Here is a 14,227-nt window from a genome sequence, read left to right as displayed (position 1 = left end):
TTAATTTCATTTGGTGGCCGCTAGTTCTTATATTATAGGAACAAGTAAATAACTTTTCCTTATTCACTTTCTCCACACCACTCATGATTTTATATACCTCTATCATATCCCCCCTTAGTCTCCTCTTTTCCAAGCTGAAAAGTCCTAGCCTCTTTAATCGCTCCTCATATGGGACCCGTTCCAAACCCCTAATCATTTTAATTGCCCTTTTCTGAACCTTTTCTAATGCCAGTATATATATTTTTTCAGATGAGGACACCACATCTGTACACAGTATTCGAGATGTGGGTGTAACATGGATTTATATAAGGACAATAAGATATTCTCCGTCTTATTCTCTATCCCTTTTTTAATGATTCCTAACATCCTGTTCGCTTTTTTGACTGCTGCTGCACACTGTGTGGACGTCTTCAGAGAACTATCCACGATCTCTTTCCTGATTAGTGGTAGCTAAATTAGTCCCCATCATATTGTATGTATAGTTGGGGTTATTTTTTCCAATGTGCATTACTTTACATTTATCCACATTAAATTTCATTTGCCATTTTGTTGCCCAACTACTTAGTTTTGTGCGATCTTTTTGAAGTTCTTAATAGTCTGCTTTGGTCTTAACTATCTTGAGCAGTTTAGTATCATCTGCAAACTTTGCCACCTCGCTGTTTATCCTTTCTCCAGATCGTTTATAAATTGAATAGGATTGGGCCTAGGACTGACCCTTGGGGAACACCACTAGTTACCCCTATCCATTCTGAAAATTTACCATTTATTCCTACCCTTTGTTCTTTGTCTTTTAACCAGATCTCAGTCCATGAAAGGATCTTCCCTTTTATCCCATGACAACTTAATTTACATAAGAGCCTTTGGTGAGGGACTTTGTGAAAGGCTTTCTGGAAATCTAAGTATACTATGTCCACTGGATCCCCCTTGTCCACATGTTTTTGACCCCTTCAAAGAACTCTAATAGATTAGTAAGACATGATTTCCCTTTACAGAAACCATGTTGACTTTTGCCCAACAAGTTATGTTATTTTATGTGTCTGACAATTTTATTCTTTACTATTGTTTCAACTAATTTGCCAGTACTGGCGTTAGACTTACGGCAAGGAAGTAACTTTTCTGTTGAGCAAGGTATTCATAACTGTCAGAACAGTTTATTCCACTATTCTGTGAAGCACCTGGGCCATTGTGAGAGACAAGATATTGGTCTGATCCAAAAAGTGACAAACTCTATGTGATAGGAGTTTTATTACTGGCTCTGCCAGAAATTTCCTCTATTACTTGATTCTCTTTGAGACTCTAGTTTTCCTTTCTGTAAAATAAGGATAGTAATAGCATGTTTCTACCTCACAGGGATGTACTAATAATTATTTAAGCCATGTTTGTAAGATGCATATCAGCATAGTACCACAGAGAAGCTTATAAATAAAATACAAAAGATCGGGCGCACCATGTAGGCAGTTACAGGTACTTAGGGCAGGTAAGGGCAACGTGTCTGGACAGCAAGAAGTACCAGTGTGGCATGAAAGTGTCTACAGTCCTGTAGCCTTAAATGGTGCACTTGCCATGCTGAAGGGGGTTTATTTATTTAGGCAGAGTCTCAATGTTATTCAATGAGTTTTTTTCCCCTTCAATAAATCCCCTGCAGAACAAGAGGAACATTCAGGAACCAAGACTAGACCTAATAACTGTCTGTAGACATTCAATAGTGTTCTACATGGAGACTGAGCTCTGCTTTAGATTTAATTCTCTCCCCCATAGGCTGTCCTCAAGCCAAACGTTCAAAAATATCTCTGCATGTGGATCAAGTGCAGAGTATGTCACTCTGAGGTCAACATCTCTCTAATGCCAATGATTAATTATCCAGCAGCTGAAGATTAAGTTGAAGTACCATAGTTACGTTCCAACAGTACAGTGAAACAGAAAGTGATTCTACCAAGTAATTTTAAAATAATTTGCAATCCTCGCTTAACCTATCACTTGTAATAATCTTGCAAACATTTTTCTTGTACTAATTTGGTCCTTTTCCATTTGGCTACTCCAATTTACAACCTCCCATCATTTTTTAAAAAAAGGAACTTCAATTCACATAACTTCATTTTAACTACAACCTCAGCTTCAGGCTCCAGAATACGGATCACCTGTTATGCCAAAGTACCTTGTATAAGAGCATCATTGATTGATGAAAAGGATGGCTCTTGGAATCATTTCCCATTTAGCTCTGGTACCAGCAGAGTGAGCACAAAACAAGACTTAAAACTAAATCACTAATTTCTCAGCTATGAAGAGATCATTAGTTTTGAGTGACTATTTTTACATTCCAGATGGTTGTCCTGACCCAGTAATTTTGAGATAGGTAATATTTGAACTTAAAATTGTAGTGTCTTTTTAAATCTGTGATACCATGAACCAACTGCCCAGTTGCAGGCAAGGAGCATGTCACACAAACCTAGACAGGTTTGTGCACGAATGTTGCATGAAACTGTTGCTTTCTGAAACCACTGTGGGCAGGGCAAATCACAATCCAAAGGCTGCTTTAACTTACACTGTCAGGTGTCAGTATAAAAGGTCTATGCAGCAAAGGCTGGCAGCAGGAAGATAGGGTGTGGAGAAGATTTTATGTTGGCTCTATACCAGTAGAACATTTCAGTTGAGTGGGATCATCTCCCTAGAGCCAGATAAAAGTGGTGGTATGCACATCTCTTAACGGTGCAGTGTAGAGAAGTCATACTGAACCAGACCCACGTTTTCAAATGTATTTTTTCCTAGTATATTTGCATTGGAATTTTACATTCCAATCAGGGAATGCAACATTATATTCTGTGATGGTTTCACTAACTGGATTTATTAATACACAATTATCTTGAACCTACTTAAACTCTCAGCTGAAATAAACTAAGACAGGGCAATTATTACTATTATCAGCACTGCAGTGTCACCTAGAAGCCCTCATCATGGACCAGGACCCTATTGCACTAGGCACTGTACAGAAACACATAAATACAGTCCCTGACAAAGAACAGACAAGAGACAACAGATGGAGACAGACGGACAGATGTGGGAATACAAGGAAACAAGACAATATTGGCCAGAGTGTCAGACACCAGTGACCTAACAGTTGTCAAGTTTTCTGTAGACATCAGAAAATGAGAGTTTAAGGCAGGATTTGTTAGAGAATAATGAAGTCACTTTGCAGAGGTTTACAGGAGCTCCTCTCTAGCATGAGGGGAAGCAAGGGAGAAAGCACAAAGGAGCATGTTTGAAAGTTGAACAAGTGGGCAGTGGAGGCTGGCTGGCTGGATTGAAGGCAAGAGTTGGCATTTTTGATAGTGAATGAATAGGACAGGGATAGGTTGTGAAGAATCTTGATAGTGAAAAGGTGCACTTTGTGTTTGATGCTAGAGAGGAGGGGTAGCAGGGGCAAGGTTGAACTGGTCAAAGGAACAGGCTAGGACAACAACCTTTGTGGCAACATTCTGGTTATAGGCTGGGCAAGATAACATTCGTCAAGGCCTGACAAAAAGATGTTGCAGTACTCAAGATATGAGATCACAAGAGCCTGGATGAGCATTTTAGCTACACGGATGAATAGGAAAGGATGCATTTTAGAGATGTTATGCCAAGATGTTATGCCACTGAGGATGGAATGGAGGTTAAGGATAACCTAGGCATGGCCCAATATCTAAATAAGTACTTTGCCTCAGTTTTTAATAAGACTAGTGAGGAGTTTAGCGATGATGGAGGGATGATAAACGGGAATGTGGATATGGAGGTGGATATTACCGCACCTGAGGTAGAGGCCAAAGTTGAACAGCTTAATGGGACAAAATCGGAAGGCCCGGACAATCTCCATCCGAGGATATTAAAGGAACTGGCGCATGAAATTGCGAGTCCGTTAGTGAGAATTTTTAAGCAATCGATAAACTCGGGGGTTGTGCTGTACGACTGGAGGATTGCTAACGTAGTTCCTATTTTTAAGAAAGGGAATAAAAGTGATCCGGGTAATTATAGGCCTGTTAGCTTGACATCTGTAGTATGTAAAGTCTTGGAAAAAATTTTAAGGGAGAAAGTAGTTAAGGACATAGAGGTCAATGGTAATTGGGACGAATTGCAACATGGATTTACTAAAGGTAGATCGTGCCAAACCAATCTGATCTCCTTCTTTGAGAAGGTGACGGATTACTTAGATAAAGGAAATGCGGTAGATATAATTTACCTCGATTTCAGTAAGGCGTTTGACACGGTTCCACATGGGGAACTGTTAGTTAAATTGGAAAAGATGGGGATGAATATGAAAGTTGTAAGGTGGATAAGGAACTGGTTAAAGGGGAGACTCCAGCGGGTCGTATTGAAGGGTGAACTGTCAGGCTGGAAGGAGGTCACTAGTGGAGTCCCTCAAGGATCGGTTTTGGGACCGATCTTATTTAACCTTTTTATTACTGACCTTGGCACAAAGAGCGGAAATGTGCTAATAAAGTTTGCGGATGACACAAAGCTGGGGGGTATTGCTAACACGGAGAAGGACAGGGATACTATTCAGGAAGATCTGGACCACCTTGTAAACTGGAGTAATAGTAATAGGATGAAATACAATAGTGAAAAGTGCAAAGTCATGCACTTAGGGATTAATAATAAGAATTTTAGATATACGTTGGGGACGCATCAGTTGGAAGCGACAGAGGAGAAGGACCTTGGGGTATTGGTTGATAGCAGGATGACTATGAGCCGCCAATGTGATACGGCTGTTAAAAAAGCAAATGCGATTTTAGGATGCATCAGGGGAGGTATTTCCAGCAGGGATAAGGAGGTGTTAGTACCATTATATAAGGCGCTGGTGAGACCCCATCTGGAATATTGTGTGCAGTTCTGGTGTCCCATGTTCAAGAAGGATGAATTCAAACTGGAACAGGTCCAGAGACGGGCTACTAGGATGATCCGAGGAATGGAAAACCTGCCTTATGAAAGGAGACTCAAAGAGCTTGGCTTGTTTAGCCTGGCCAAAAGAAGGCTGCGGGGGGATATGCTTGCTCTATATAAATATATCAGGGGGGTTAACTTTAGGGAGGGAGAGGAATTACTTAAGTTTAGTACTAATGTAGGCACGAGGACGAATGGGTACAAACTGGATATTAGGAAGTTTAGACTTGAAATTAGACGAAGGTTTCTAACCATTAGGGGAGTGAAGTTCTGGAACAGCCTTCCGAGGGAAGGAGTGGGGGCAAAAGACTTATCTGGCTTTAAGACTAAGCTTGATAAGTATATGGAGGGGATGTTATGATAGGATAGTTTAATTTGGGCAATTGATCTTGGATTATCACCGGATAAGTCTGCTCAATGGTCTGCAGGGAGATGTTGGATGGGATGGGAACTGAGTTACTGCAGAGAATTCCTTCTTGGGTGCTGGCTGGTGAGTCGTGCCCACATGCTCAGGGTTTAGCTGATCGCCATATTTGGGGTCAGGAAGGAATTTTCCTCCAGGGCGGATTGGCAGGGGCCCTGGAGGTTTTTCGCCTTCCCCTGCAGCGTGGGGCGTGGGTCGCTTGCTGGTGGATTCTCTGCAGCTTGAGGTCTTCAAACCAATTTTGAGGATTTCAGTAACTCAGTCCTGGGTTAGGGGTTGTTATAAAAGTGGATGGGTAGGGTTCTGTGGCCTGCCTTGTGCAGGTCAGACTAGATGATCATATTGGTCCCTTCTGACCTATGAGTCTATGAGTCTATAAGAGAATCTGCAAGATTTAGGCATAGCCTGAATGTGAGGATCAAGATGGAGGTCCAAATTGAAGATGACACCCAGGTAACAGGTCTGAGGAAAAAAGAGATGAGGAGAGGATATTAAGAACTCTGAGTTAGCCATGTTGAGCTTGCTCTGACAGGGATCGACAAAAGAGATGTCAAAGATACAGGCTGAAAATTTATTTTGGACAGAAGAAGACAACATAGGAGTAGAGAGGTAGATTTGTCAGTTGTCAAAATAGAGATAGTAGATGAATTTACATTTGCATACGAGATTATGCAGAAATATGGTGCATTTAATAAGCTCCTTAAGAGTGACTTCATGACCATTTCTGATTTTGACGCTCCCCAATTTATCCACTTGAAGGTGGCCAACCAAGATGCAGATACTTTGAGAACAAACATCACTAAATTATATTTTAGGAATTTAGTGGAACTTTCAAAATTACTAGATTTTTTGGAAAAAATACTCAATACCTTCAGAAATAATCTGCCCACTTGCGTCAAAATCATACAGAGGAGAAATACCCACAAAGAATTCCCACTGTCACCATCTCTAGCATAAGGCTGATTATCAATGGCATTGTCAAGCTGTCGTTCTCTCTGGAGGTGATTACACTACAGTCATTGGTGTCCAATCTACTTCCTTGGGGAGCCATCATGTTTCCTTCATGTCATTCTTAGCTGAGCTCTGTGAAAAATAAAATGTTTTCACATGAAAATGTTTATCCTTCCCTTGTGGGCTGTTTCACAGCCCTAAAGTTAAATCTGCATGAAATACCTATGAAGCAGGAATATTTCATATTGAAACACAGGCAACATTTGTTTTGTGTTTTTATGCTAACTCATTCGCTCAGGTACAACAAAAGAGGTTCCCTAGTCTCTATTTTAGTTACTTAATATCTACTCTCTAATCCAGAAAGAAGTTTTTATTTTTAATTACTTAATATCCACAGCCCAAAATCTAATTGTGGGATAATCAGGCAAGCTTGATCTTTTCATTGTCAATGTAGATTCTCCCTATGTGTGCACTCAGAGTAGTGAAGTCATAGCACTGGAAAGTATTGAGCCACATTTAAAGAGTAATCAGAAGACATCAAGACTCAGCCTGTTAATATTGTCATTGGACATGGAGCTCAATACAAAGTAATATCATAGCTGCTTTACGTGGGTTTTTGCAGCTTGCAGCCTGCACATGTGGAGAATAGTCCAAAGATGAAAAAAACTCATTGTTACTAACATACTTAAACTCTTTCATATGCAAATATGTCAGGCAACTGTAGCCCCAAGGGAATATACAGAACCAATGAAACGAGAGTGGAATGACCTGTTCAATAGAGTCATTTCCTAATCAAGAGAGAAAACGAAACAGTTTCAACTTTTATTTATTTATGTTTTAGGGATGCATAAATTACATTGTGCTCTGGTCATCTATTTTGCTTAGTAAGAGACTCTTTGGAGAGGCAAAGGCTATGCATTGTCCACTTTTCGCTGCAGGACAGGAAATATTACTGCTGTTACAAGAATGTCCTTCAAGCAAAGACAAATCTATGTAATGATTCACAAACACTATTACTTCTCATCAGAGGATGTCAAATCACTTTATAAAAATTATGAATTAAGTTTTAATACCCTAGTAAGGTAAAACAAAATCCCATTTTATAGGTATGGAAACTGAGTCTCAAAGAGGTTATGTGACTTCCCCAAGATCACATAGGAAGTTTGTAATGGAACTAGGAGCAGAAACTCAAAATCCAAGCTCTCAATTCCACATTTCAATCAAAGAGACCCAACCATCATTTGCTGCTATATATTGGTTTATCAGTATTTGTTGGGGGCAGGGATCCTGTTGTATAGAAGTTTTCCTGCAGTTGTCTCCTTCAGAAAGGCTGCCTCTCAAACAGATTTTAATATTAAACATCTGCTGGATGTGCTTCTTCTGCCAAACAAATGTCACATCAAGGAGGTCACTTACATAGTGCTAACATCTTAATAAGTCATTCCATTTCCATTTGGCTCGATGCTTTAATACTTGGAGACAGTTTGAAGTTTTCCGCATTATTAGCAAGCAGCTTACTCAAAAACTGCAGATGTGAAGGTTACATTGAATATGTCCTTATACTTTCCAATAGAGTTCATGTACTGTATTCCAAAGCAGTCTAAGGAAGCTCAGTCCTCATTCATCTAAGTTTTTAGTCTGAAAAATCCAGCATCAAAAGGCTTTTCTCCCTTACTTATATGTCTCCACTTCTCTCTCTCCACTTTCATTTTAACTTTGTAACTGTATTACTTAACTCTCTAAAGCATTTGTGGAGGCAGATTGTGATAGGCCCTTTGGGATACAGACTTGGTAGTAAAGGAAATTATTTATATTTCAGCTCCCAACTCATTACTGGTATTTTATAATCTCCTTTATAACATGCACTTTACTTTTAACACAGTATACCAATAGAAAGAGAACAAATATATGGTTCTGTGACTGAACACACTGTCATACGCAGCTTCTGTTGAAATCTGGTCTAGGAATAGACTGTATTCTTAATGGCAGGAAAATACTTCAGATTAAATTACAACACAGTGATCCACAGTATATAAAGTGAAGAATTTGGCAGTCAACTTAGTCAAACTGGCTCTACCTAGAGAGTGAGACTTTGAAACCCAGCCCTGGTAGCTGCACTGGGTTTTATGACAGCACAGACAGGAAATTTCAACAACTTTATGTGCCAAGTAAGAGTGGGGGGTGGTAAGAATGTAAAGCAGTACAGAGCTCTATCTGATGAGCAAAGTTCATGAGCAGTGCAAAGTTCTGGTGGGTAACACCAGAGGAACTTAACTAAATACCCATGCAGAGTAGTGATGTGACAATTGCTCAGTCAGCAATTCAAGGGAGAATCTGGGTGTTTGGGCTTAACTGTATCACAGCAGTTTCATATTTCAGTGAATAGAATATTCATCGGCTTAATTCAGAAAAGCAATTGGTCCTTAAACATTCACTATGTTGGAAAATAAATGGATTAAAACAGCCTGAGAATGTATGATTATTAGCCCCAGATTTTTAAAGGTATTTAGGCATTGCTGCGCTCAGCTTCTCAATTTGTAACTGATTTAGGAGGCTAAATCTCATTTTCAAACAGGATTTAGGCACTTGAGTGTAAAGTCCAGTCAGTGGGATTTAGGCTCATCAGTGCCTGTATCCATTTTAAAAATGACATTTAGACTCCTAAATCAGTTAGGTGTTGCAACAGTGAGTGCAACAGCTTTAAAAATTTTAAACAGCTTTAGAAACCTAGTCCTTCATCGTTAAACAGGCTTTAGGACAATAGTCAGATTTTCCTAGACACCGCCCTACTGTCAGATATGTGTACACAACTCATTGACTTTGGAGTGAATTCTAGAGGTGTATGAGAGCAAAAAAAATAGTCTCTCTCCCATCTGCTTTCTGCCTTCACTACCCTATCCATCCTTACATTAAAACAAGACTATATAGTAGAGTAAATATCTTGAGTATCACTGTTGAAACCATGAAGAACAGTGCAGTTTTTTAAAAAAACAAGGACACTAAAAATACATGTCAAATATTTTATTTACTTTCTCCTTGCTGCCTTAAAATTGATGTTGAGACTCATTTTTTTCATAATCCATCTAAACAGTGAACCATTGCACTTTGTAATTCAATGCTTTGAAAGCATGCTTTCTATTTTTAATTAGCTTTTTAAGGTTAAAATGATAGAATATAAAGGCTATTAATAGGTACAGGGGAAAAAGCAAAAGGCTAATTGCTGAAGAGGAAGAAAGGGAAAGGGAGCAAAAACAAAAGTCAAAGTTTTCCAAGATGCATATGCATGGAGTTCTTTGAAAGAAAAGGATTTTAACGTCCATAAATATAATTAGAATGGAAATCAAAAATGGTGTAATATGTTTGCTATTATGTTAAGTATAATGAATGCCAAGCTGGTCTTAGACTTCTGGAAAGGCTTAATTCTTTGTTCGGGAAGAAGTGAAAAGAAAGATCAAAGACATTCTTAATTTATTTGTATTTATAATATAAGCACTTGGTTCATTTCAGTGTAATCAGCTAAGATGGATAACATGACCATTGGCACTGAGAATATGGTATTAGCTACTCTGCTGGAGTTCTGGAAGTTATGTTCAAACCTTCAATCAGACTGCTTTCAAAGACTGTCCCAAACTAATGTGCAATTTTGAACTATAAAGTACCATAAAAATTTCTCTGCAAGCATATGTGCTTGGGCTGACACACACAATCATTCCACCCAGCCTCCCAGTCATGTACCAACCCACCTGGGGCTTGTCTAGTTTAACTAATAGGGAGCCTATTATAAAACTACAGTATTATATTTGAAAGTAACATCTGCTTTAGTGCCTATAGGCGATCATTATCTAATATATGTTCATTATTTAAGTGTCTAAAGTAGGGCTGTCCATTAATTGCCGTTAACTCACACGATTAACTCAAAAAATTTATCATGATTTAAAAAATTAATCATGATTAATTGCAGTGTTAAACAATAGAAATACCAACTGAAGTTTTTTTGTTGAAGAATGGCTACTTTTAAGTCTATTACTGAGTGTCCAGGGAGAATGAAGAGCTCTCCTACTGATTTTTGAATGTCACAATTATTGACGTCTGATTTGTGTCCATTTATTCTTTTGCACAGACACTGTCCGGTTTGGCCCATATATGTGGCAGAGGGGCATTGTTGGCATATGATGGCATATATCACATTGCTGTCTCTCTCTTTATCCACATTTATTACTGGGTGATTTCAATTTCCATTCTTGTCAAGGTTAACAGGGATAGAGACTTCAGTAATTGCAAAGTTCTTGGTTCATGCTTGTAGCACTGATGAAATAAACTTCTGGCTTGATAAGCCTCTGGTTGCTTCCAAATCAATGGAAGGTCCTCAGTCCATTGGTTAGAATGCTCCCATTAGTATAAGTTTATAGTCCAGAGGCTTGAGCAGGATAGAGGCTGGAGCATGAAAGAGGAGAGATTATGCCACACACTCCCAAAGAAACTGCAGAACCACCTGATCAAGATCTTATACAGCAAACAGGAAAAGATCAAGAATGAGCTCTCATAACTGGAGATTCTCATAGAAAACCAACTTTCCACACAAACTTCCTCATGGCTGGACGTTACAAAAACTAGACAAGCCATTTACAACACACACTTTGCTGCTCTACTTAGGAGAAAGGACACTAAACTATCTAAACTCCTACATGCCACAAGGGGCCACAACAGTGGTACCCGCATCTGACGAAGTGCAGCTCATGCTCCAATATGTCTGTTAGTCTATAAGGTGCCACAGGACTCTTTGCTGCTCCAACACTATTGTTAATCTAGCCAGCTATACTCTTGGCACAGCAGAAGGATCTGTCCTATCTCGGGGCCTCTCCTTCTGCCCCACCATCCCCACAAACATGATACAATTCTGCGGTGACCTGGAATCCTACTTTCATCATCTCCAACTCAAGGAATATTTCCACCACACCAGTGAACAGCACACTAACCCACAGAAACCTTCCTACCAATGCTACAAGAAGGATTCTGCATGGACTCCTCCTTACTGTTGAAACAAGAGACTGGACTTCTACATAGAGTGCTCCTGCCGGTGTGCATGAGCTGAAATTGTGGAAAAGCAGCATCACTTGCCCCATTACCTCAGCTGTGAAGAACACAACGCCATCCACAGCTTCAGAAACAACTCTGACATTATGATCAAAAAGGTTGACAAAGGAGATGCTGTAGTCATCATGAATAGGTCGGAGTATGAACGAGAGGCTGTTAGGCAACTTTCTGACACCACATTCTATAGGCCATTACCCTCTGACCCCACTGAGGATTACCAAAAGAAACCGCATCATCTGCTCAAGAAACTCCCTGAAGAAGCACAAGAACAAATCTACACAGACACACTCTGAGAGCCCTGACCAGGGGTATTCTGTCTGCTACTCAAGATCCATAAACCTGGGAATCCTGGATGCCCCATCATCTCAGCCATTGCTACCCTGACAGCAGGATTGTCTGAATATGTGGACTCTCTCCTCAAGCCCTACACTACCAGCACTCACAGCTATCTTCAAGACACCACTGACTTCCTGAGGAAACTATAATCCATTGGCAATCTTCCAGAAAACACCATCCTAGCCACTGTAGATGTGGAAGCTCTCTACACCAACATTCCACAAGAAAATGGACTACAAGCCATCAGAAACAGTATCCCCGATTAATGTCACAGCAACCGTGGTGGCAGAGCTTTGTGACTTTGTCCTCACCCACAACTATCTCAGATTTGGAGATGATTTATACCTTCAAGTCAGCGGCACTGCAGTACCCACATGGTCCCACAGTATGCCAACATTTTTATGTCTGACTTACAACAACATTTCCTCAGCTCTCGTCACCTAGTGCCCCTACTCTTCTTGCGTTACATTGATGACCTCTTCATCATCTGGATCCATGGGAAGAAGGCCCTTGAGGAATTCCACCAAGATTTCAACAATTTCCATCCCACCATCAACCTTAGCCTGGACCAGTCCACACAAGAGATCCCAAAACAGACTTCAATGAGAAACCGCAGAACTGGAATTAATTTGCAAACTTGACACCATCAAATTAGGCCTGAATAAAGACTGGGGGTGGATGGGTCACTAAAAAACGTAATTTTCCCTCTGTTGATACTCACATCTTCTTGTCAACTGTTGGGAATGGGCCACACCACCATGATTGAATTGGCCTCGTTAGCACTGACCCCTCCCCCCACACACTTGGTAAGGCAACTCCCATCTTTTCATGTGCTGTATATTTATACCTGCCTCTCTATTTTCCACTCCATGCGTCTGATGAAGTGGGTTATAGCCCATGAAAGGTTACGTCCAAATAAATTTGTTAGTCTCTAAGGTGCCACAAGGACTCCTCATTGTTTTTACCGATACAGACTAACACAGCTACCCATCTGAAATTTGTATTCTGTGTTGTAGTTGAAATTGATATATTTGAAAATGTAGAAAAACATGCAAAATATTTAATTTCAGTTGCCAGTCTATTATTGTTTAATCACAATTAATTTGTTTAATCACTTTACAGCCCTAGTCTGAAGCACTGATGGCGCAATTTACAGTGTCATTAAGTTCAGCTCACATGGGGTCATCTCCTGCAATATCTGTTTTGTTTAGCCCTTCTGCAACTCTCACCTCTTCTACTGCCCCCAACCATAGCACTGATTTTATATCTATAACCACTTTTGTGACAAATTGTTAGGCACTTAACTACTTTTGAAATAATTGTTAGTAGTTGGGCTTCTTTTTTTAATTTTCCATTCTCAGCCTGCCATCATGTCATGCCCCAGAATTACAGAGCAGGTGTGAAAAGAAGAGTGTTGTAATAATATGTATCCATAATGATGCAACTGAGCCATAGGCTAGTCTATTCACACATGCATCAATGTGACATCTGAGTATATCCACCCTGTATGCTAAACTCCTGTTGAAGTTGGTGAGTTCTGCATATAGAACAAGGGTAGAAGACTGTACAAAAAATACAGTGGCAGCATCAAGTGAAGTTCTCTGTTTTCCTGGGTTTGTCAAGGCTTTAATGTTATTTGACAGCTTTTCATACAATATTTATTATGGCTGCGATTTTTCCCATTAACATGTTTTAAGCTGAAAAAATGTCACTTTTACTGTATTAAATATACACAGTCTATGACAATTTAAGTGAGCTTATCCTTACCTAGAGGTTTTTTTTTTTGTTCTCTTTGTTTTTTCTAACATGCTGCTCACATCCTCCCATGGTTTTCCTTTGATGTCTATATTCTCCCTATATTTGGGGCATATGTGTTGCAGTGATTCTCAGCACAATGGAAATCACAGGTAGCACTCAAGTCATAAGCCATTATTGTTCAAATTAAAAGTGAATCGAAAAAATTATTTAGTAACATCAAAGTTAGAACAAGTCATGTATCAAAGAAATGGGCCAGAGCTTACTTCTTTGGGCAGCCTAGATTCTCTTTGATGCATCAGCATTTTGAATTAGCAGGTGCACATGTGCAGTGTATACAACAAATTGGTTAATTTGCTGCTTGATAGGCTTAGATATGTTAGCATTTCAGTCACCTTGCAGTTTATCAAGTGGCTGGAGAGAACTAATCACCATATTGCTAGCAGCAAAAGGGGAAAAAAGTCATACGATTTCTTTCTGAAGTCATCAAAAGGCAATTTCCCCCAACTATTATTTCTTTCCTGTCACTTTTTTTTTAAAAATAGTCAACTCATACAAACTGAAGTTTGTATCTGCTCATCTAGAGCTCCTGCCATGCATCAAAATTGAAAACATAATTTTCATTCCTTCTACATGAACTGAATTGTTGTTATTATCCGGTTTTCCAGATGTGAAGATCTGTCATCTCTGTCAAGTTCCATGCATCTAAATTTGTATTTCAGCAACCTGGCTTACAGGTCTGAAATCACGCTG

This window comes from Gopherus flavomarginatus, chromosome 9, assembly GCF_025201925.1.
Source record: "Gopherus flavomarginatus isolate rGopFla2 chromosome 9, rGopFla2.mat.asm, whole genome shotgun sequence".
Classification (NCBI taxonomy): Eukaryota; Metazoa; Chordata; order Testudines; family Testudinidae; genus Gopherus; species Gopherus flavomarginatus.
This window is presented reverse-complemented; position numbering follows the sequence as displayed.